Source organism: Choloepus didactylus, chromosome 2, assembly GCF_015220235.1.
Source record: "Choloepus didactylus isolate mChoDid1 chromosome 2, mChoDid1.pri, whole genome shotgun sequence".
NCBI classification, from domain to species: Eukaryota; Metazoa; Chordata; class Mammalia; order Pilosa; family Megalonychidae; genus Choloepus; species Choloepus didactylus.
Genome location: NC_051308.1, coordinates 198,653,972 through 198,678,685, shown reverse-complemented (window position 1 = coordinate 198,678,685; position 24,714 = coordinate 198,653,972). Strand labels below are relative to the sequence as shown.

Below are 24,714 nucleotides of genomic sequence, written 5' to 3'. Positions count from 1 at the left end.
TTGTCTTTTGTTGATTATTTTCCCATTTTACACCCAGTGGCCTTTTTGTCTTTTGTTGATTATTTTCTTTCATGATTTGTTTTGTTTATGCTTTCTTACAATATTTTTCTTAAATTTGCTATACTGCACTGTCCTTAAAATCTTCTTGTTGTCCCTCCTTTTTAGTTATTTGCAAAGTATTTGTTTTGTTTATGCTTCCTTACATTATTTTTCTTAAATTTGCTATTCTGCACTGTCCTTAAAATCTTCCTATGTTGTCCCTTCTTTTTAGTTATTTGCAAAGTATTCATTCTACTAATGGTTATGCTTAAATTTTAAAATGAATTTGATTCTTTAAGTTCGGCACAAGTGGTTTTCATATGCATGATGTCAGTAACGCCTTTTGAGACAATCACTTGTTACTAATCTATTCTGATAATGCAGAGTGTTATAACACAATGGGGTAATCTGTTTGGAGTAAATCTGGTTATAAGTTCCAGTCACATGGCGACCACATAGCTAGCTTAGTGTGACACAGGAGTGTAAGGTGAATTTGCCTTGGTGTCATGACATATCGAAGGTTATCTAGTTAATGTTGAGCTGATTTGCGGAGAGAATTTGGGTCTCTATTTGTTCAATAAATCAGCTTCCTCCTTCAGTACCATATTCTGTATTTTTATGTCATCTGGTCTGAGCCCAACCTGATTTCCAGGATTGTGGAAGGAAATGCTGGAGTTCTAGGCTTACCTCTCACTGTATAAATTTAACCATGTACTCATTTTTCTAAGCCTTGTTTTCCTAATCTTTAAAGAGGGGAACCACACCTATTTGATAGTGTTGTTTTTTAGATTAAATATAATTGTCAAGACAGTGTGCTCAGAAAACAATAAAAGACCATACACGTATGTATATGTGTATATATGTGCATGTATACTGCATGTATGTGTATACATATGCATATAGATATATACGTTTGTACACACACACACACACACACACCACCCCAGGCAGGTAAATCTCCTGCCCTTGAAGAACCTACAGCTTGACATCCAAGGTTGTAAAAGAATACTAGGAAATCCTGGACCTGATATATCAAACATAGTAAGTCTGGAATTTAAATAATCACTATGTGAAAAAGGAATCCTAATCTATTACAAGCTGATAAGCAGTCACAGGGAACCAACAAAGTTTGTTAATCAGCTGTACCTGTGTCTTGTTAGCTGGAAATTGTCAAAATCTTCACACAGGTACTGCACTCTGATACAGATAATAAAGAACTGGCTTGCAGATTGCAGATTGCACATTAGAAGATTCTTCTCCACCATTGAAAGCTTGTGAGAAGGCACCAAAAGAGGCAGAAATGGAATGGAGCAAAACATTCTCATCAAAGGAAGTTTAGCATATCAAATAGGGGCTTTAGAAACAAGACAGAAGGGTAAAAAACGAACTTTCAGGGAGACTATTCTCCCTATAAGTAAAAATAAATATCCACTGACATATAGATATAAAATGTCTTTCTTTTCTTCAATCTGACATCATTTTTCTGCAGTTTTGTTTTAAATTTCATTCATTCATTCAAGAAAGACTGGGTCCTTTGCCCTTAAGGAACTAAACATGTTAAACAAAAATCAAACGTGTAATCGAGTGCTGACATATCTGTGTACACAGCTTACTTAAAAGAAAGCTGAATCTTTACTGATGAATATGTACTGGCCAGGTAGGAGGGAAAGCATGGAAAATAATCTAGCAGAGAGAACAACAAGAACAAATGTTGAGTGGTTTGTGGAAATGCAAACTATTACCCGTGGCTGGAACAAAACATTCTAGGCCTGGGTGGAGTAAGAAGTGGGACTGTGGCTTTAAAGGGCATGTGAACCATGGAAAGGAGTTTTAACTTTTACTGAAAGCAATATGAAGGGACAATTGAATGGTTTTAAGTATAGGTGTGAACGGTTCAGATTTAAGTTTTAGAAAGAGCCCTCAAGACTGTACTGAATGTCCTAGGAATTCTACTGGGATCAAAAGAGTCAGATGAATAAAGTAAAAACCCTACTCTCAAGAAGCTCATAGTCTTATAGAGAAGATATAGAAGTAAACTAATGATTGCAAATACAGTTCCATCAACACAAAAATAGAGGGATATACCAAGAATTTTTGGGGGATGAGGGGTGGTACATGAGGGAGAGTGATCTCATCTGCCTGAATGGGTAAGAGAATACTTTTGTTTGAGCCAATTCCTGAAAAATGAGGAGCAGTTCTGAGTCAAGGAACCACTCTGGATTTAGTGCCATGTGCGTTTTTTCCTAATTATGGCTATATTATAAATGGACTGAGATCAGGGCCAAGCCCTTAACTTTTTTGTAAATCCAAAGTTGTCATTCACAGGACTAGAGACAGAACACATATTGAATAAAACCTTTTGTTGCAGACAACTGCAGCCAGAGCCTTGGAAGGAAAATTCTTAGGTGATGAAGGTAAAATGATGAGTGAAATGACTTCCTGCTCTCCTGCCCTTCCAGGGTGATGGCAAGGTCAAGGAGAGATAATAGAGCACCAGCTGCCTGGATGACTCCAATCTTAGTCCAACCTACAGTGCACCAAGAGAGTGAGTCTCCATCTTTCTCTAGTCCATGTTACTCCTATCTAGAGATGCTACAGAGTTAATAGGACAGGTGGGGCAACAGGTATATGCACATGATTGATTTACGAAATGGGCTACTATCAGGCACAGGGAAACAAATCACATGTTTCCAGTGTCCCTGAAATTCTCAAACAGGAATACATGGATTTTCATATATGCAAAAGCCGAAGTCCCTCCTTTCTTTTTCTTTTTTGTTCATTCACTACCTCCCTTGAGGTGGCCTTACCACTTCCTGGGTGGTCCCACAGTGCTATTCACTGCTGGTCTCTATTAGGCTTGTATGTTACGTCCTTGTATTATCATGTTATTATAATATAAAAAAATATTTTTAGTCCTTGGTTACTTGTTTAATGTTACTTATTTAATGTCAACACATCCTTTCCTTGATGAGAAACTTAATACTATTCTATTTTCTTCTAAATGCATACAAATTACATGTGGTAGGTTACAAAATTGTCCACAATTATTCTTCCCTCCCTGTATCCATGTTCTTTACACTATGACTTTGCTGCTCCTACTATCAAAAGGTGAACCCCTTAGTTCTGAGCTGGCCTTGTGATTGCCTTAGGTCAATGCAAACCGTGTACCAGTTCTGAGCCAAGACCTCAAGAAGCTGTGTATAACTCCATTTTCTTTCTTATAATCCTGCAACTGCCATTTGATCAAATCCAGGGAAGGCCAACAGACTATGAGAAACCACATGGAAGAGAGCTGAGTTGTTCCATCTAAAGCCACCCCAGCCCAACCTACAGTCAGGTGAGTCCCAAACATATGAGAGAATCCAGTCAGGATCAGTAGACGACATGCCTGATCCAGAGCTGACTACCTATACAGAAAAACCATCCAACTGACCTGTGAACTCAGTAATAATAAATATTATTTTATTATTGTTTTAAACTACTGAATTTTGAGGTGATTTGTTATTTAGTAATAAATACATGATAAACCATGTCATACTTCTGAGATAAAAAGTACCCCCAAAGAAAGAAAGAAAGGAAAAGAAGAAAGAAAGAGAGAAAAAAAGAAATAAAGGAACAGTAAAAGGAAAGAAAGAAAAAAAGAAAGAAACTAAGAAAGAAAGGAAGAAAGAAAGAAGGAAAGAAAAAAAGAAACTAAGAAATAAAGAAAGAAAGAGAGAGAGAGAAAGAAAGAAAGAAAGAAAGAAAGAAAGAAAGAAAGAAAGAAAGAAAAACTCATTTATTTTCCATTATAATTTATAGTCACTATTTGGTGTTAGAATGACATCAGACTTTTCTTCACTATCTTCCTACTGTTTTTTTGATGCAAGTCTATTTTTCTTTAAATATTAAGTTTATTTATTTGTAAAATACCATTTGAGCTTTTCATGAAGATGGCGCCAAAAGTGAAGAAGGAAGCCCCTGCCGCTCCCAAAACCGAAGCCAAAGCAAAGGCTTTGAAAGCCAAGAAGTCACTACTGAAAGGTGTCCACAGCCGCAAGAAAAAGAAGATCCGCACTTCACCTACATTCTGGTGGCCCAAAACGCTGCTTCTCAGAAGAGCGCCCCCAGGAGAAACAAGCTTGACCACTGAGTCAGCCATGAAGAAGACTGAAGACAACAACACACTTGTGTTCATTGTGGATGCCAAAGCCAACAAGCACCAGATCAAACAGGCTGTGAAGAACCTCTATGACATTGGCGTGGCAAAGGTCAGCACCCTGATCAGGCCATATGTTCTACTGGCTCCTGACTATGATGCTTTGGATGTTGCCAACAAAATTGGGATCATCTAAACTGAGTCCAGCTGGCAAATTCTAAATATAAGTTTTTTGACTATAAAAAAAAAGTACCATTTGAATTTGATCATACTAATATATAATTTTGGTCAATTTTTTTTCCTCTCAAGTACTCCCCAGATTAAGGTAGAGGGGAAAAGATAATTTCTTATCCTTGAGAGTTTTACTGTTTTGCTGGGCTCATAGGAGATGACATGGATATGTTACAGTGTAATGTCAGTTTTGGTTTTGTTTTTTTTTTTCCTATTGATGTATCTATAAAAATAGAAGTTTGGGTTTCGGCAAGATTATAATTCTAGGAGACAGAGATCTAAGTGTCAAATCTTGCCTCCATCACCCACTATCTTTTTGACCTTTAGTGTTTACTCTCTTTTTCACATCAATTGACCCATCCATAAAATAAAAATAATTATTATAATTATACTTTACTGGTCAGAAGGCTAAATCCAGCTAGACAGCTAAACCAAATCATCTTCTGAGGGGTTTTTCAGCTCCAAGATAAAAGATTCTATGTTTCTAGTTATTATTAAGTATTTATCATGCACTAGGCACTTTACATTCAATATTTCACATTTTGAAGAAGTTATTAATATTCCCATTTTACAGATGAGGAAATTAAAGCTCTCACAGAAATAAGGTAACTTTCGTTAGGATATAATGTTGATAAGTGGTATAATCAGGATCTAAAACCTGATTTATTTAACTGTAAAGCTGGAACTCTATACACTAAACCATACTGTGTCCCTTTTTCCTCAGTTCTTGACAATCTGGGCCAAACAAAGAAGTTGCAAAATCCTCTCCTGCCATTTGGAATCATGTTCCAAATTAAAAGGAAATAATAAAAAGATGCATGCTTTCAATTTGTTTCTGAAGACAGACACTGCAGAAAGTGTTTCTCTGAGGGAGAGAGCAGCACTTGCCAGGAAGGGAATTCCTTTTCCTAAAGCATCTGGGAATTACGCGATGACTGACCTATAGCATAGCCTTTAGGTACTGCTTTCCAGTGCAGAGACCAAGTCACTGAGCACTGTCAGATGTGGTACTTGGAATTGTTTGCCAGCAAGAGGAAGGGTTACACTAAGCCAACCAAATTCTCTTATCCAGTTCCTCTGAGGCCAGTGGCAACTGCTTTTGAGCTATTGATACAAGATAGAAGTCTAGGTTCAGTCTCTGGCCAAGATCAGGGCTATAACCAGGCACATATTTCATACTATGGCTAGGGTTAGGGCAAGAATCAAGATAAGGGGTCGGTCTGGAGTCAGCATTAAGAATCAATCCATGTGAGGAAGGAATCAGTCATACTCCACAATTAGAAAACAATTCAATAAATTAATAAAAATATTTTATAATTTGCAACAGTTAAATTATATCTGTCTCAAATAAAAATGTTTTGGAAAAATTGATGCAACTTTATACTAACCATATTCATAACATTACCTTCCTAAGCCTAGCTGATGTGTTTTTCATCACTAATATAAAACTCAGCTGAGATTTAAAAAATTTGAATTACTAGAATCCAAATTCATGACCTTCATATTATAGTAGTTTTGGAAACTTAAGAAATGGAAGAGATCAATTTTAAATGGAGAAAGTAGGAGCACTGTGTGGACTGCAAACACCAGATAAAATGTTTCCTTATTAAAGGCTGCTCTCTCCAATGAATTTCAGAGAACACTAAGATTTCCCCATTGTTTAGAGATAATCACATTTTTCTCAGAGTGGTTCACTAGGGTTTTACATTGTGCATGAATTTTTCATGACTGATTGATTGAAAAAACAATTCCAACAGAGAATAACAAAGGCATAGAGACCTGTCTTACAAGGGACAGTTAAATAATTCCAAGGGTTATAACGATAAACCCAGGTACTGCCTTTAACTCAGCAAGTGAATTGACAATTACAAATCTGCTGAAAAATGAGAAAAATCAATTAGGAAACAGTTGACTTTGTACTAAAATGTAGTATTTGCTTTATTGAACACTATTCAGTGGATTTTTAAAACAAACAGAGAAGGCACTATTGGGAAATGTCTATGTTTGGTTGGGATATGAAGGGAGTTGGGGTGGGAAGAAAGTTGGACTGGGAGAAAGGAGACCCATCTTCTCTTCCTGGTTATACCATAGACTTGTTATGTGACTTTAGGAAGTTTACTTCCTATCTCTGATCCTTTATTTTCCAACTTCTAAACTAGTGATAAGTAATTCCTACCCCACTCTCCTTAGAAAGAGATAAACTATGAAATACAGTCTGGTAGTTCCTCAGAAAGTTAAGTACAGAATTACCATATGATCCGACTATCCCACTTCTAGATACATACCCCAAAGAACGAAAGCATTCTGGTGGTGGCTGGTTGGCAGTCAACCTCTGCCTCAGTCACATGGTGATCTGTTTCTTTCTGTCTCCTCCTGTGTCTTGTACTTTCATGCGCAAATTTCATTCATTTATAAGGACTCCAGCCATAAGACTAAGGCACTCCCTGATTCAGTCTGGCATCATCTTAATGGGATAGTTGAAGATCCTTATTTACAAATGAATTCACACCCACAGGACTAGGGGTTAGGACTTGAACATGTCTTTATTCAATCTGCCTCAATTACATTTATAGGTTATTCTAGAACAAGAAAACTAATCTGAGTTGATAGAAATGAGAATATTTGTTACATTTGGGGGTATTGATTGGGAGAAGGCACCAGGGAGAGACTTCTGGGTTACTGGCAATGTTCTATAGTTTGATCAAGGTAGTGGTTACACTGGTATATTTATTTGTTAAAAATCATTGAGTTGTATACTTGAGATGTTGAGTACTTTATGTATGCTATTCTTCAATGAAAAAGTTATAAAAAATTTCCACTAATATTTATGACTCTCTGAGGAGGTTTTGAGTATGTAGTTGTTAATAGCTCTTCTACCTCTAAAAATCTGATTCTACTGCCAATTTCTACTGGTTGATTAGAACCTTTACTATGTCTCTTTAACAACAGCAGATCAACACTAAAACAGAACTAAAAGCTTTGGATAATATAGAATATATCTAAAAATAGTTATAACAGTTTATGTGAGAAAAACATTTGAAACATCATAAATTATTTTGAATGGTCGACATTTTTCCTGAAAATCTCCATAGGGAGAAGTAAAGCAGTGCTTTAATTATGACAATAGCATATTTTTACACCAAAGGAAAAAAAAAACTAAAGCTGGAATATTATAAAACCAAGTTGGTAGACAAATATATGATATTTCAGCTCTGGAGGACAGCTGAATCTAAATGTCAAATTATGTAACGAAATGCTTTACCCTCTACAGTTCCAAAGGAACAGAAATGCCAACAGCAGAGTTCCTGAAGTTTAGAGAAATAAAATTTATGACATAGTAGAGAAAGCACAGTATTGAGAGTCTGAAAATCTGTGTGCTAATCCTGGCTGTGTCACTTACTATTTGCATGATTTCAGAGAAATCATTTAAAATCTTGGATTTTTTTTTCCCTCATGTATAAAACCAGTATTAATAACATGTGTATCCAAATAATAGGGATACCGTGGTAGGTTGAATTATGTGCCACAGAAAAACAAAAACAAAAGCATGTTTTTAATCTTAATCCATTCCTGTGGGTGTAAAGATGTTATTTTTAGTAAGGTGAGAATTAGGGTGGGTCTTAAACCCATTACTGGTGGTCTTATGAGAACACCTCAGAGGAAAAGCCATGGGGCAGAGCCAGAAGCTGGAAGTCCTCAGAAAAGGAAGAGAAAGTAGAGGGCATAGCCATGTGATGGGAAAGCCAAGAAACCCAAGGAGCACTACTGACCCCAGAACACAAGCCTTCCAGCCTATGAAATCTTGAGCCAATAAATTCCTGTTTTTAATACAATCCACTGTGTGGTATTTGTCATAGCCATCAGAAAACTAACACAGATACTAAATATAGAGTACATCTAAAACCACTCAATTATTATCATTATTATTCATTTCCCCAGAATATTTTTGAAGTATTTACCTTTAGTTTGGTTGTTGAAGGCTGTTGTCCCACCAACCCACACTACTTGGAAACTTAGAAAATCCACATGAATCCCTCTGGGCAAATGAAATCACATGCTACAATTGCATTCCAAGCATATACTTGTGTAACATATCACAGGAGACAAACAGAACATTCTCTTTCCAAAATAGCACAATTCTCCCTAAAGAAAACTTATCTTCTACATTTTTGCATAAGAGAAGAGTGAGGGGCTATTACAGTATCAAACCAATTTGGCATTAGTTAGCTAAGTTTTTTCAAATTGATTCCCTCTGTCAACAGTGGCATGCCTATGAGAGGACATCAATTTTCAGTTTTATCTAAATATGTTTTGGTTCCCAAGTCACTAATGAATCTCTCCCACCTCACCTCTTCGGCTCCGCCAGACTAAGGCCTCTATTTCTGTCAGCACTGGCTCAACAACAGCCCTCAAAACAGCTCTTGAATGCTCTTCTTCCTCTATCAGCCTGGGTTGCTACTACTCAGGATCTGAGATTTAGCTCAGGTGTCATTTCCTCCAAAAAGCCTTACTTAAGCCTTCAGGCTCACATAGGAACCTCCTCTGTGCTCTGTCTCAACCTGTATGTACTTCTATCAAAGCAAGTATCACTCAATATTATTCAATGTTAATTTACTTGTCTGTATCCCTCCTCCTCCCAAATGTAAACTTCATAAGGATAAAACTCTCTTTTATTCTTCTTTGTCTCCTGGCATTTAGTAGAATACTGTGGAATGTTAGCTAAATAAGTGAATGCATGAATGAATGAATGAATGAATGAAATGCAGGGTCTCATTCATTCCAGCCTCCATATCTTTTTTCTCACTACTTAGTTCTCCCTGGTCTGCTCCCTTCCACCTACCCAAATCCCACCCCTCATTCAGTTCATTCAGTTCACCTTCTACATGAGACCTTTTCTACTAGTGTATGGTCACTGAAAATATAAAAACAAATAAGATTTGTCTCCACTCTTAAGGACCTTACAGTAAATTAGGAATAGGTAGATGTAAATAGATGGCTACAATGCAATGTGAGCAGAACCTAGCATTAAAAAGCAATGGAGTTTGTGGATCAAAAGGGAAAGAACTAATCTCAGGCTGGTAGATCAGGAATGGCTTTTTAAAGAAGACTTTAAGGACAGGAAAGATTTCCAGGTAAAGTGTGGGGCTGGGGATTATGTAAGACATTTCAGGCAATATTAACATCGGTATAAAGATATGAAATAGCATAATTTAGAGAAGGAACCTAGAATCAAACCTGGCAGTGAGGTTAAGTGACAACAGCCTTGTCAGTGAAAAAGATATGACTGGAGCCCGGGTTTCCTAATTCCAAGTCCAGTACTAATTCCATTATCTCAGAAGATACTATTATTAGTTTGCATGTGATTGGCTTCTTTGATTCGCCAATGGAAAATGCCCCCACGATGGCATTTTGTCTCTTTAGCTGGTGGACCTCACCCCTCAGAACTCTTTTATTGGTATTTGTGCCAGACTTCAAGGAGATTTTAACAATTCACTTCATGGTTCAAAGGCTATTACATAGCAAGATGTTTATAGTTCACTGGAATTCTGTGAAATGTTTAAACCTCCCTAGCAACTCATAGTCCCAGTAGTGACTCAATGAAGCCATGTAAACAAAACCCAAACGTCACCCAATAATGAATTTCTCTGATAATATAACTTTGTGTAACAACTGTCAACTCCAAGTTGCTGAAAAGCAATAGAGTTTGTGGATCAAAAGGGAAAGAACTAATCTCAGGCTGGTAGATCAGGAATGGCTTTTTAAAGAAGACTTTAAGGACATTCTTGAGACAAATGGTTTGTTAACCAAGACCCTCAAAAATGTTTCAATATTCCAATTTTGCCAAAGTATCTGGAAAAAAAACAAGCTACCTATTGCAATACATAGTAGATGGTATCTATCATAAAGTGTCAAGCATTCTATATTTATCATACTTATTCCTAACTATGCTGCAATATAAATGTCAGTACCTCATTATACAGATGAGAAAATGGAGGCTCAGAAATACAAAATTACATTTCTGAGGTCACAAAGCTTGTAAGAGATGGAGTCAGGATTCAAACCAGAGTCTGTCTGACTGTGGAAACGATGATATTTATAGTAATACTTATTGCAGAGTTAAGCAGACACCTTCCCCCACCCCAACCCCACCACTAAATTTAGTGTGATTGTGGAGAAAGTGCCGAAAGAGTCATGAGTCCCGAGTTATTTAACCACTTGTTTTCTGTGTGACCTTATTCCCATTTTTAGGAGTATGTCTCAATGATTTCTAAAGCTTCTAATAGTTCTGATAGTCTGTGACTCCGTAAAAGAGAAAATATTCTTATATAAAAATATTCTTATATAACAACTTCCCCATGAAAATGTCATGGCCCTGTGAGTTGCCTGTAGTAGGCAGATAGAAGGATAAACCCACAGAGAAATTCTACTGAGTTCTATGGACTTATCAAAGTAGAAAAATAAGCACCTAGCTGCCAAAAAAGTAAAGGAGTAAGTCCTTGGGAGATACACTTAGTTAAGCTAGAGACTCTTGTGTGTCAACACTGTCAGCAGCAACCTCAGTCAATGTCACAAATGCAGTGAAGACTCAAGAAAAAAATGTGTTGTTGCTTTTGCTGAAGATAGGACCTTCCAACCAAGTGGCATGTCAAACTCCACATTAGATCTGGACTTAGGACCCTAGATACCCAGACTGGTCAGTATTTTCATTGCTTCCTTCTTTACCTATCCTAAGTCCAAAGGCATTCCATAAAAATCCAAGGCAGCTTACCTATTTAATTCAATTACTCCCATTCCCAGGCTTTTCTCACTTTTATCTTATCCCTAGTTTCTGTTCTATTGCCTCACAAGAGAAGACAAGAAAATCTTGCTTCATTCACTCATTTTAAAAACATCTAATGACTTCCTGTTATATGCCAGGTACATGCTCCCCGAAGTCAGTGATAGCTATGCTGAGATCTGAAGTATGAGTAGGAATTATCCAAAAGAAGTTTGGAGGCAGGAAGCTGGGTGTGCTGAAGGGGGCAGGGAGGAGAGAGTTGCAGATGGATAAAGTATGTGCAAAGGACATAGGTTAAAGAGTTAAAGAATGCTGAAGAAATTAATAGCAGTTTTATGACTAGACTTCACAATATGACAGAAGAGTTGCAAGGGATGAAGCTGGAGGGGTAAGCAGGGGATGACAGTGGCTGTGGAATAGAGAATTCCAATTCTCTCACTTAGTAGCTACATGATCAATCTCAGTTTCTTTATTTGTAATATGGAGATAATCACGCCTACTTCCTGTAGCACTTGGTTTTTAGCATTTAGTAGGTGCTTAAACATTTATTGAATCTGAATCCTGGAATGGAAAGGAAGGATGGAAACTGAAAAAGCATGAGACAGTGGGATTGGGGCATGTAGGGACAAAAAAATGTGGATTTTTGGAGTTATCTAAGGTTCACAGTCTGTGGTCCCAGGATATGGTAGGACCAAGTTCAGTCCAAGTATCTGAGTCCCATGCCTGATACGCTTTCCTAAAATTCAGGGACAGAATCCCGGCAGCATCCTCATCCTCCTGCTATGAGCTCTGGGCAGAGCCCTAAGAAAGTTGTCAGCCATGAGATTCTTTTCCCCTTCAATGCAAACACACATGGCATAGGCATATGATTCCCATCTGGATCCACCCCCAACTTCCGGCCAGGAGCTGCTGTGTAGGCAGGAACGTCTGCCTTTGAATTTGCCAGCCTAACCTGGCACCCAAGCAAGAACACACAGACCTGGCAAAGCTTACACTTCTGTAAATTCCTTTCAAAGTCCCTTTTCATCTCTACCTCTTCCTTTCCCTGCCCAAACAGGTTGTTCTGGGCCAGGGACAAGTTTGCTCAGAGCAAACAAATGGATTTTTATTTTTGGAGATGAATAGGCAGTCTTTCCATTTATTGAAGGAACAGATGCTGGCCCAGGAGGAGAAAGGGCTGAAAATCCTACCCATCACCCTAAGGCCATTAGGGCCAGGAATTGTTATTCAAAGCAACAGATGCCCCCTCAGGATCCCTGGTGACATCAGTGCCCAGCCATTGCCGAGTTATTACCATCATCATCCCTGCCAGACTCTGTGTCCCAGTAGAATTGGCAGCATTCTTTCTATTTGCAAACAGATTGCAAAATAAGAATCCCAGGAATGATGCAGCCTGGCCAGCCTCCAAGGACCTTGAACAGTGATCTTGCTAAGTCAGGGCTGCATCCTAGTCCCTGAACAACAACATCAGGAGCTGGCACTGCCTTCCAGTGGCCCTGGATCACTGGGAGTGCCTAGCCTTTCCTCTCTCCCTCTCCCTTCCTGGAATGAACAGCCTAGGAAAAGGGAGAGGACAGAATTTGCTGGGAAATTATATGCAAGAATCCATCATTGGGGTCCTAAACCTCCCAGAAGTTTCCTTACATGTGGCTTTATGTCCTGAAGACTGTCCTGGCACACAGCAGCAATAGAACCTTTCTTTGAATCATTTTTCTCTTAAGTTCTAAACCTTCCATCTCTTCCCTGCCTTAGTCTGGCATTCATGGTCTTCTACAATCTGGCCACTATGTGCATGTCTGTCCTTCTCTCCCTAAGTGATCCTTTATCTTCTTCCCATAACCCTCCACTCAATTACTGGTTCATTTATCCTCAAACACAAAGGGTAAAACAATAATAACAAAAGCTGCTGCCTTTACTAAGTGCTTATTGTATAACGGACTCTGTGATAAATGCTTTGCACATATTTTTTTTTAGTTTAATTCTAAAGAAATAAAACTCAAAAACGTGGCTCTATTATTATCCTCATCTTATAGTTGAGGAAACTGTGGCTCAAATATTTCATGTAACTTACCTAAAGTCATAAAGCTAGTAAGCTATATGTATGGATTGAAATATTATTATTTCTTGAAACATTTTTTTTTTTCTGAAATGTTATTGTCCCCCTTTTACAGTGAGGGAATATGTCTAGAGGTTTAGTAACATGCTGAAGTTTATGTAGCTTATGGCAAACTGGAACTCAAAATAAGATTTATGTGGTTCCCAACATAGGATCTTAGCCATTACTACTCATCTGAAAATGGGGATTAAATTAGCTATCTCCCTCCCTCAGGGGTTGCTGAAATAATGGTTTAAATAAGGTAGAGTCCATGAAAACACATTACAAACAGCATGGCAATATTTGAAGTTAGTTCCAATTGCTATTTTTTATTTTATATGGTAAAAAAGTATTTTATTCATTTACTTTAGTAGGCAATTTTCTTATCTTCCTTCCCAATCTCTATATCTTTTATTTCTTTTTGTTTTCTTACTTCACTAGCTAGAACTTCCAGTACAGAGTTAAATAGGAGCGGTGGGAGGGGACATCCTTTCTAATATTACAGGGTGTTAGGGATTGAATTGTGTTCCACCAAATTGTTTGTTCAAGCCCTAACCCCTGTCCCATAAATGTGACCCCATGTGGAAATGAGATCTTTGAAGATGTTAGACAGGATGGAGCCCAACTGAATTAGAGTGGACCCTTAATCCAATATGACTGATGTCCTTATAATCAGAGGAAATTTGGACACAGTCAGTAAGACACACACACACAACCCACACACAGAGGGTCATGTGATGGATGCAGAGATTGAGTTGTACTGCCACAAGCCCAGGAATGGCATGGATTGCCGGCTACCCACCAGAAGCCAGGAGGCAAGGAATGGAAGGAATAGATTCTCCCCTTAAGAGGAAGCATGGTCCTGCCTATACCTTGATTTTGAACTCCTAGACTCCAGAACTGTGATACAATAAATTTCCAACTACTCTGTGGCACTTTGTTACAGCAGCCCTAGCAAACTAAGACAGAAGGAAAATACCCAGTTTTTCTTCATTAAGTATGATGTTAGATGTAGGACTTTTGAAGATTTCCTTTTCCTCTTTTCCTACTTTGCTGAGAATGTTTATCATGAATGGCTGTTGAATTTTGCTAATCCTTTCTTTTCGTCTTTAGCTTGTTGATGTGGTGGATTACATTAATTGATTTTCAAATGTTGAATCAGTTTTGCATACCTGGAATAAATCCTGCTTGGTTATGGTATAGAATTCCTTTTACTCATTATTGATTATGATTTGCTAATATTTTGTTGAAGTTTTTTGCTTCTATGTTCATGAGAGATATTGGTGTATACTTTTCCTTTCTTCTGATGTCTTTATTTGGTTTTGATAACAAATTGAAAATCAATTTGCTTTTTTATCATATAATGAAAGTAAACATATTCTTCCAACATTCTTTTGGCAATTTGTGTATTGCCCTGGAAATAAAAGGTTAGGGGTCAAAGTCCAGATCTAGCCTGTAATAAAAGTGGACATGGTAAAGGGGAAAGAAAAGGGACTTTGGAGCCACACAGACCCAGTTCCTGCCATTACTCTGTGACCTGAGTAAATTATTTAACTTCAGCAGATTTCTCTTCCTTAATTAATAAAATGGGAAACAATAATTTCTTCCTTGCAATGTTATGATGATGAAAAAAACAAAAAAATAACAACAAACTAAAAGAGGCTAGGTATATGGCACTAAAACATGATGAAACAGGGGTACCTTTGAGTCATTATTTAGAAAATACAACTTGATAACATAACTAGAGAAGAGCTGGCATGCTTTTATAGCTGTGAGACCCTCAGGCACCACAGTGTCCCCACTCAGGGTCAACATAATCTTTCCAAAATACAAATCTGACCATGTCTCTTCCCTTCTGAAATATCCTTGAATGGCTTCCTGTTGTCTTCAGAATAAATTCCAAGTTCTTTAGCATGACAGTTAAACATGATGACCTTCCCTGCCTCTCTCTCCAGGCTCATTTCTTCATTTGTGTGCTCTAGAGCAGCCATGGAAACATAGCTAGCTCATTATGCTATCTGCATACTCTGCTAAAATGCATTCTTAGAATTGTGTGCTTGGCTAATTCTTTTTTAATCTTCACAACTCAACCTTGGTATCCCCCTTCTCCAGGACCCCAAGTCATGGTTAGAAACCCCTCCATGGTACACTATATTACGCTTGCCTCTCTGACAGGTATAATGACTGTAATTTAACTGTCTGTTTACAAATCTATTTCTCTCACTAGATTGTGCGATCCTTGAGGACCAGGACCCTGTTTCATTCATTTCTGGCCATAAAAGGTGCTCAAATAATGTTTGCTAATTTACTAAGGAAAAAAAGGTCCATGTATGGCCTTTGTATCAGTAACCATAGTGGAACGGAATTTGCTATTCAATATCCCTCAAGTCAAAGCATGATTTCTATTAGGAGCTCTCAAATTATTCTTTTTGTGGTACAATCAGATCCTCCGCTGATTTCTTTTCAAGATGAAATGCAGGCAGTTCCATACTACAAGGTAAACCTTGCTCTTTCTTCCTCTCCCTTTCTCCCTTTCTTTTGTTTAACATGCCGAGTGAGAAAGAGTAATTATGAGAAATCAACACTACAATTATTATAGCACGTAACTTTGTATTGACATCTGTAAGAGTAAAACTCTTGGGATTGATGAACAATGAGATTTTTTTCCTACCTTTCTTTTGTGCACATATTTTACTTTAAAAAATATCATCACTTTCGACACATCTAATGGTTTTCAAATCTCTATATTTTATATTTGGGAGGAACTCTTGATACATTAGAATTGGAAGATAACTTTGAGAATATAGTTTAATTCCCTTATTTTACATTAGCAAAACTGAGGTTCTGATAGGGAATGTGACTTACCCAAAGTCACACTGAGACGTGGGCAAGAGTAGCAGTGTAGAGAAAACACATACAAGCTTCAGATGATCTCAGATCACATAGTCTCTCTGAGGTTCCATTTCTTTCTCTGTATAAATGGTGTAAATAATGCCTACCACATAGAACACTGGGTGCATTGAGGGAGCTCATATATGGAAAACACTCAATTGACCCAACATATCCTAGCTTTTCTCCATAATGATAGATATTATTATTATTATATTTAATGGTAAATAAAGACTAGACTCTAATACATGTGCTCTTTCTGCTATACATGTAGCCTTTGAAAGTAAACTCAAAATTTCTATCAAAGAATATGTAGCTCAAGCCATACCAAATGGAGAGGGTGGGTGGAGGGGGGAAGAGGATGAGGAAAGGAGATTTCAGTTTACAGAACTAAATTCAACACAAGTACACTGCATTGTTCAAACTGGAATTTTTTAAAGATGAATGCTCATGAACTCCAGTTTAAGCTATTTAGCTAGAAAGTCTGTGGTAATTTAGCACTTGAGGAATCTGACATGGTGACTGAAGGAGGCAGGCAAGTGCAAGGTAAAGATCCAGAGGTAACCTGCTTGTAGATGGTTTTCAAGCACCCAACCCTGTCAAAAATATGGGTGGATGGACTCAGAAAATAAGCAAAGGCAATAGGGAAAATTCATCCTGATTATAACCTAACCACTACATTTATCCCACAGCCCACAAGTGGCCAGTAGGTTGAAGGATAGTTCAGTTCTACCTTCTGTTCAAAATGACCCTCTTTTGCTCCCCCACCCCCTGAACCTCACTGTCAATATCTGAAGAATGGGAACAATGTCTAACCAGTAGGGTTATTGTGAAAATGAAAATGAAAATAAATAGTGCATGTAAAAGTGCTTTTCATGTTATAAACCAGCTTACGAATTTTAGACATAATTATTACTACAAAAAGGTTGTTCAAGATTTTTTTCAACAATGGGCTTTGTTCAGACGTGAGCACATGAGGAAACTAAGATCTAGTATAAACTATTATAACTACTATTACCATATATAGACACATATATAAATATTGACAAATATATATAGTATCCCTTTTCCACTTACTGATAATATTTACCGAGCACAGCCTATGTGCCAGCACTGTTCTAAGCACTTTGTAGGTACTAACTTAATTTAATCACAATGCTGTAAAATAGGTACTATTATTTTCATTTTACAGAATAGGAAACTAAGGCTGGGGAAGTTAAATAACCTGTTTTAAGTCAAATAACTTAAGTGCAGAGCTGATACATGAACCCAAGCAATCTGGCTGCAATTTCAACCTTTATGGCAAACTACACTTAATGAAATTATTCCATCTTGATTTCTATTATTACACTGCCATTTGTTATAAGAGTCTCCTTAATTCAATCATCTGACATGTGTAATGAGTTATTTACACATTATAGGAAATATTACTGTTTTCTTAAAAAGAAAATCAATTAGTCAATCATGATGCCACTGAAGGAGATCAAAAGAATACAGTCAGCATTTACCTTATTACATAGTTGAAATTTTCATCACTGGTCTCAGAAATCAATAAGAATTGATTATTCTTATGGCACAGCATTGAGCTAGGTTCAGAATTCACTCTCTTGTCTCCTTTATCCAGTCAGTAAAAGACCTTTTCATCCCTTTCATATGAATTCTTTGTTTACATAGGGCACTTTAACAAAGCAAAGAAGAGATCTGTTTGGTTACTGAGCAAAGAAGATCCTATAGCTTCAGACTTTCTGGCTATAAGAAATCTAAGAAAATGGCTTTTATATTTCAAGGGACTTGTTTCCAAGAGATACATATGATATTCTTTATGATAAAATCTTAGGGAATTGATGGTTTGCAAAGAACAGAAACCTACTCAACCTGTCTTCAGGAAAGAAATGTTCATTTTAGGAATGTTAAAGATATAAGGCCCCAGAGGTTGGCTCTTATGGTTATTGGAGAAGGTGGGTAGTTTCTGTCTCTTTCTTACTGCACAGTGTCTCATTTCGATATGTTTGTTTCATTCTTCTCTCTCTTCAATAGGCTTTTCTACTCAACTACTTGCATGTGGACATCACAGCTTTTCCAAAATGGTAGCCTCAGGATACAATCAACTAGACTTTCTTGGTGCTTCTCACAGTCAACCAACAAATTTTCTGATTTCTAAGGAGGAGAAATGTGGCTGGTGAATCTTGGATCAGGTAACTACCCCTAGTCTATTCAGGGGTAGAGATCACATGGTACATAGAGTAGTCTATTCTAGGGTGTGACAGGTTCTTCTAAAAGAGTGTGTGGAGACAGAAAAGAAATGATTCATATGGAAGCTAGGCTATTATTTTCCATTTCAGTTTAAATTGTCTTGAGGACATGTTTTCTCTGGTTCCACAAAGAATGACATCTTGTAGGGATACTGTGGCAATTTTCATCATCATAATTCTTTACCTGTTTACCCCATTTTGCAGATGAGAAGGTGGAGGCTAAGAAAGTTTAGGTTACTTGCATGAGAGAAGACGAACTCAGATCCTCTGCTTCCTCGTTATACAAGTTGCCTCATATGTGGCCAGATTCTTCTTGAATATCCTCTAAATCTACAAATGCTGATATATAATACCAGATAAGGCTGAGAAAGAATTTATCTGGAAAGGAGTCTTAGTACTCTTGAACCTAGTCTTCATGAATGTATCCCTGTGTGAGAAATGGAAATTTCCACATATGACAACTCTGTCACTTTTCCAAAAAGCTCATCCAGAGACTACTGTCTCTTACACTGACCACTCCCACATTGCCTGCCCCTCAATAAGGAGATCCATCTCAGTATATCTGATAAACTCAAAATTCCTCTGAAGAGATGAAAGAACGTAATCTTTGGGGAAAAACAGATCTGGGTTACAATTCTGGATTCACCATATCTATGGCCTGTTTCCTCATTTGAAAAATGAGGGCAATGAATGATTCCAACCTAATAGGATTGATATGAAGATTTGATACACAGCAACTAAATTGCTTGGAACAATAAATCATGTAAATGCATTTATCTTCCCACCACTGAGTAAGTGCCTACTAATGCTAGGCCTCACAATCTGCCTAACAATTTGCTAGGCTCTCTGTTCCTACTACTATCCTGCTTCAGAGATACACACCAGCTTCTGTCACCAGCCATTCTTTTGGCAGGAGAAACAATGTTACTTTCATTCCCCCTGGGACATTCCAATTAGGTCAAGAAATTAATTGAAGAAAGAGCTCACCAATCAAATGAGATACATTATTCATTCACACACATGTGTGAGCATACATACATAACCAATATTACTTTTATCCTGATTATGCTTAAGTCATTTAAAAGGACTACATAGTAAAGTTAAATGTTGCATTGATTATATTAGGCACATGTATACATGTCAAATATTGTTACATGTGTTTGTATGATTAATAATGTAGATACCTGAGATAGTCTTCATCTAACGGCTATGAAGTAATTGATAAATTTCGATATAACTTTCAGGGTGTACCAACTGGATAAAATCTTAGATGATTATTTAGACCTCTCATTTTAACAGTTGGGAAACTGAGGCTCAGAGAAAAGAAATATATCCAAGATGGCAAGGGAAATATGGAGCTAGGATCAGAGCCCAAGTGTCCTAACTCTTTGCCAGGTATCCTTTATACCAGACAAAAGACTGACAATAGAACACTCCCCTCCCCCAATATTTTCCCCTAATTATAATATTGGTGATCTGTAGATCATGTTTTAATAATAACTACATAATTCAAAGTGTTTCCCTCTTTTTCTTGGTTCCTTGGATGCTCAGTTCAATTTTAAGCTTATTGTTTCCTTTATTTCTTACCTCTGATTATTTTATCCTTATTTCAATGGTCCTATTTTATCATTGTTTTACAATGTAAGTAGTTTATACTATTTTCAGCAGAAGTAGACATAAATAATAAACAAATAACATTACATGGTCACTGAACTTTTCTGGAAAGTGGTTTCTTTTATAAACTGAAAGGTTGTATTAGATTATAGCTAAGTGACTATCAAATTCAACAATTTCATGATTCTTTAATGCAAACAACACCCTACCAAAGTCCATATTAAATAAATATTAAGCACTTGTATGTACCATGTACTGTGTCAGTGAACAAAAGTGACAAATCTCCCTGTCCTTGTACAACTTACATTCTAGTGGTGGGAGACAGCCAATAAACGGTAACCATAATAAAAAGTAACCATAATAAAAATAACTTGTATGGTCTATTGTGAGTGCTATGGTATAACATAGAGAAGGGGACAAGGAATGAGTCTGGTAGGTAAGATGGGAGTAGAGTAGGTTCCCTTATAAAACAAGAGGTCAAAGCAATCTCCATCAAGAAAGTTGGTTTTCAACAAAAACTTAAATAAGATGATGGTGCTAATCAAACAAATATCTGAGGAACAAATATCTCAGAGAGGGAACAAACAGAGGATGCCCAAAATATTCAAGGAAGAACAAGTGTCAGTGTGGACTGAACAGGATAAGTGAGGAGCAAAGTAGTAAGAGATGAGGTCAGAGAAGATACAGGAGTACAGATCAAGTAGTCTATTCATATCTTTTGCCCTTCAAGTTTTGATTTGCATTTCCCTAATAGCTAATGAAGATGAATATCTTTTCTTGTGCTTTTTAGTCATTTGTATTTCCTCTTCGGATAAATGTCTATTCATATCTTTTGCCCATTTTATAATTGTTTTTTTTTTCATCTTTTTATCGTTGATTTGCAGGATTTCTTTATACATACTGGATATCAAACCTTATCATATATATGGTTTCCAAATATTCTATCCCATTGATTTGGCTGCATTTTCACCCTTTTGACAAAGTCCTTTGAAGCACAGAAGTGTTCAATCTTGAGGAGCTCCCGTTTATCTATTTTTTTCTTTTGTTGCTTGTGCTTTGGGTATAAGGTCTAAGAAGCTACTTCTTATGACTAAGTCTTGAAGATGATTCCCTATATTTTATTCTAGGAGTTTTATGGTAATGGCTCTTATATTTAGGTATTTTAACCACTTTGAGTTAATTTTTGTATACTGTATGAGGTAGTGGTCCTCTTTCATTCTTTTGGATATGGATATCCAGTTGTCTGTGCACCATTTATTGAAGAGACTATTCTGTCACACTTCAGTGGATTTGGGGTCTTGTCAAAAATAAATTGACCATAGATCTGAGGGTCTACTTCTGAACTCTCAATTTAATTCCATTGATCAGTGTCTATCTTTGTGCCACTACCATGCTATTTTGACCACTGTGGCTTTATAATAAGCTTTAAAATCAGGAAGTGTTAAGTCCTCCCACTTTGTTCTTTTTAGGATGTTTTTGGCTATTTGATGCCCCTTTCCCTTCCAAATAAATTTGATAATTAACTTTTCCATGCCTTCAAAATAGGTTGTTGGAATTGTGAATGGTCTTACATTGAATCTGTAGATCAATCTGGGTAGAATTGACATCTTAAGGACATTTGGCCTTCCTATCCATGAACAAGGAATGTTTTTCCACCTATTTAGGTCTTCTTTGATTTCTTTTGGCAGTATTTTGTAATTTTCTGTGTACAAGTCCTTTACATCCTTGATTAAGTGTATTCCTAGATACTTGATTCTTTTAGTTGCTATTATGAATGGATTTTTTTTTTCTTAATTGCCTCTTCGGTTAGAGTATATAGAGTATATAGAAACATTCCTGATTTTTGTGTGTTGTTCTTGTATCCCGCCACTTTGCTTAATTTGTTATTAGCTCAAGTAGCTGTGCCATAGATTTCTCAGGATTTTCCAAATATAAATCATGTCATCAGCAAATAATGAGAGTTTTACTTCTTCCTTTCCAATTTACATACTTTTTATTTCTTTTAATTAATGCCTTATTACTTTAGCTAGAACTTCTAGCATAATGTTGAATAAACAGTGGGGATAATGGGCATCCTTGTCTCATTTCCAATCTTAGGCAGAAGGTTTTCAGTCTCTCACCATTGAGTATGATGTTGGATGTGGGTTTTTCATATACGCCCTTTATCATATTGAGGATGTTTCCTTTGATTCCTACCTTTTGCAGTGCTTTTATCAAGAGAGGATGCTGACTTTTGTTGAATGCCTTTTCAGCATCAATCAAGATGATCATGTGATTTTTCTTCTTTTCATTTGTTAATGTATTGTGTAACATTAATTGATTTTCTTGTGTTGAACCACCCCTGCATGCTTGGAATAAACTTACTTGGTTGTGGTATATAATTCTTTTAATGTGCCATTGGATTCAAATTGCAAGTATTTTGCTGAGAATTTTTGCATCTGTATTCATTAGGGGGATTGGCCTATAGTTTTCCTTTCTTGTAGTATCTTCATCAGGTTTTGGTATTAGAGTGATATTAGCTTTATAGAATCAGTTAGGTAGTGTTCCCTTCTCTTCAATTTTTGGAAAAGTTTGAGCAGGAAACTCAACTCTTCTTCTTGGAATGTTTGGTAAAATTACCCTGTGAAGCCCTCTGGCCCTGGGCTTTTCTTTGTAAGGAAGTTTTTGATGATTGAATCTCTTTACTTGTGAATGGCTTGTTGAGGTCTTCTATTTCTTCTCAAGTCAGTATAGGTTGTCTGTGTGTTTCTAAGAATTGCCTAGTTTGTTGGCATAAAATTTTTCATGGTATCCACTTATGATTTTTTTTTTAATTTCTTTGGGGTCCATGATAATGACTACCCTCTCATTTCTGATTTCATTTATTTGCAGCTGCTCTCTTTTTACTTTGTCAGCCTAGCTAACAGATTGGGTTTGTCAATCTTGTTGATCTTCTCAAAGAACCAACTTTTGATTTTATTGATTCTATTTCTGTTGTTGTTGTTCTCCAATTCATTTATTTCCACTTTAATCTTTCTTGTTTCTTTTCTTATACTTGCTTTAGGGTTAGTTTGCTGCTCTTTCTCTAGTTTATTCAGTTGTTTAGTTAGGTCTTTGTTTTTAGCTCTTTTTTCCTTTTTAATGAAGGCAAATTTAGAGCTATAAATTTCCCTCTCAGTACCACCTTTGCTACATCCCATAGGTTTTGATATGTTGTATTCTCATTTTCATTCATCTCCAGATATTTACTGATTTCTCTTGGAATTTCTTCTTTAACCCACTGATGGTTTAAGAGTGTGCTGTTTAACCTCCATACAGTTGTGAAAGTTCCAGTTCTTCAATGGTTATTGATATCCAGCTTCATTCCATTGTGGTCAGAGAAAGTGCTTTGAATAATTTCAATCTTTTTAAAATTATTAAGACCTGTTTTATGCCCCAGCATATGATCAATCCTGAAGAATGTTCCATGAAACTTGAGAGAAATATATATGTTGCTATTTTGGGATGCAAAGATCTATATATGTGTGTTTAGTCTAATTCATTTATCATATTATTTAGGCTCCCAATTTCCTTACTGGTCATCTGTCTAGTTGTTCTATCTATTGAAGAGAGTGGTGTGTTGAAGTCCCCCCCACTATTTTTGTAGAAATGTCTAATGCTCTCTTCAGTTTTGCCAGTGTTTGCCTCATGTACTTTGGAGCATCTTGATGGGTGCATAAGCATTTATGATTGTTATTTCTTCTTGGTGAATTACCCCTTTTATTAATATATAATATATAGTATCCTTCCTTGACTCTTATGACATCTTTACATTTAAAGTCTATTTTAAATGTAAAAATGTCTGATACTAGTATAGCCACCTTAGCTTTCTTTTGGTTACTACTAGTGTAGAATATCTTTTTTCATCCTTTAACTTTCAGCCTATTTATATCTTTGAGTCTAAGGTAAGTCTTTTATAAACAGCATATAGATGGATCATATTTTTAAATCCATTCTGCCAATCTGTGTCTTTCAGTTGTGGAGGTTAATACATTAACATTCAAAGTTATTCAAAATTATTACTGTAAAGGCAGTTCTTGATTCAACCATCTTATCTTTTGGTTTTTATTTGTCAGATCTACTTTATTTCTCTCTCTTTTTATCCTTTAAGTTATCATTACTAATACTCTTCAATTCTGTGCCTTCCTCCAGATCTTTCTCTCCAGCTTTTTGTTCAGCTGACAAAACTCCCTTTAGTATTTCTTGTAGGGCCAGTCTCTTATTAACAAATTCTCTCAACATTTGTCTGTGAAAATTTTAAACTCTCCTTCACTTTTGAAAGACAGTTTTCTGGATAAAGAATTTTTGGCTAGCAATTTTTCTCTTTCTGGCTCTTAAATATATCCATGGTGCCCAATGAGTAGTCTGCGCTTTGTCTTATGTGGCTTCCCTTGTATGTGGTGAATCACTTTTCTCTTGTTGCTTTCCATACTCTCTCCTCTTCAGCATCTGACAATCTGATTAGTATGTGTCTTGCAGTGGGTTCTGGATTTATTCTGTTTAGAGTTCATTGGGCTTTTTTGATTTGCGTGTCTTTTATAAGGGTTGGGATGTTTTCCCTAATTATCTCCTCAAATAATCTTCCAAGCCTTTTACTCTTCTCCTTCTGGGACACCAATTATTCTTATATTTGTGCACTTCATATTTCAATCATTTCCCT

The 24,714-nt window shown here is 36.7% G+C and overlaps 1 protein-coding gene across 4 annotated transcripts in view; it reads right to left on the bottom strand.

The window, feature by feature from the left end:
- Positions 1–24,714, bottom strand: part of AGBL4 (ATP/GTP binding protein like 4) — a 1,783,169-nt gene that overhangs the window by 934,467 nt on the left and 823,988 nt on the right. Inside the window, exon 1 of one of the 4 annotated variants that reach the window (XM_037827271.1) lies at positions 1,186–1,200. The exons of the other annotated variants lie outside the window; for them this stretch is intronic. The gene's annotated coding sequence lies outside the window, so the exon portion shown is untranslated. Of the gene's footprint in view, positions 1–1,185; positions 1,201–24,714 lie in introns of those variants that run through there. 4 annotated transcript variants of the gene reach the window in all.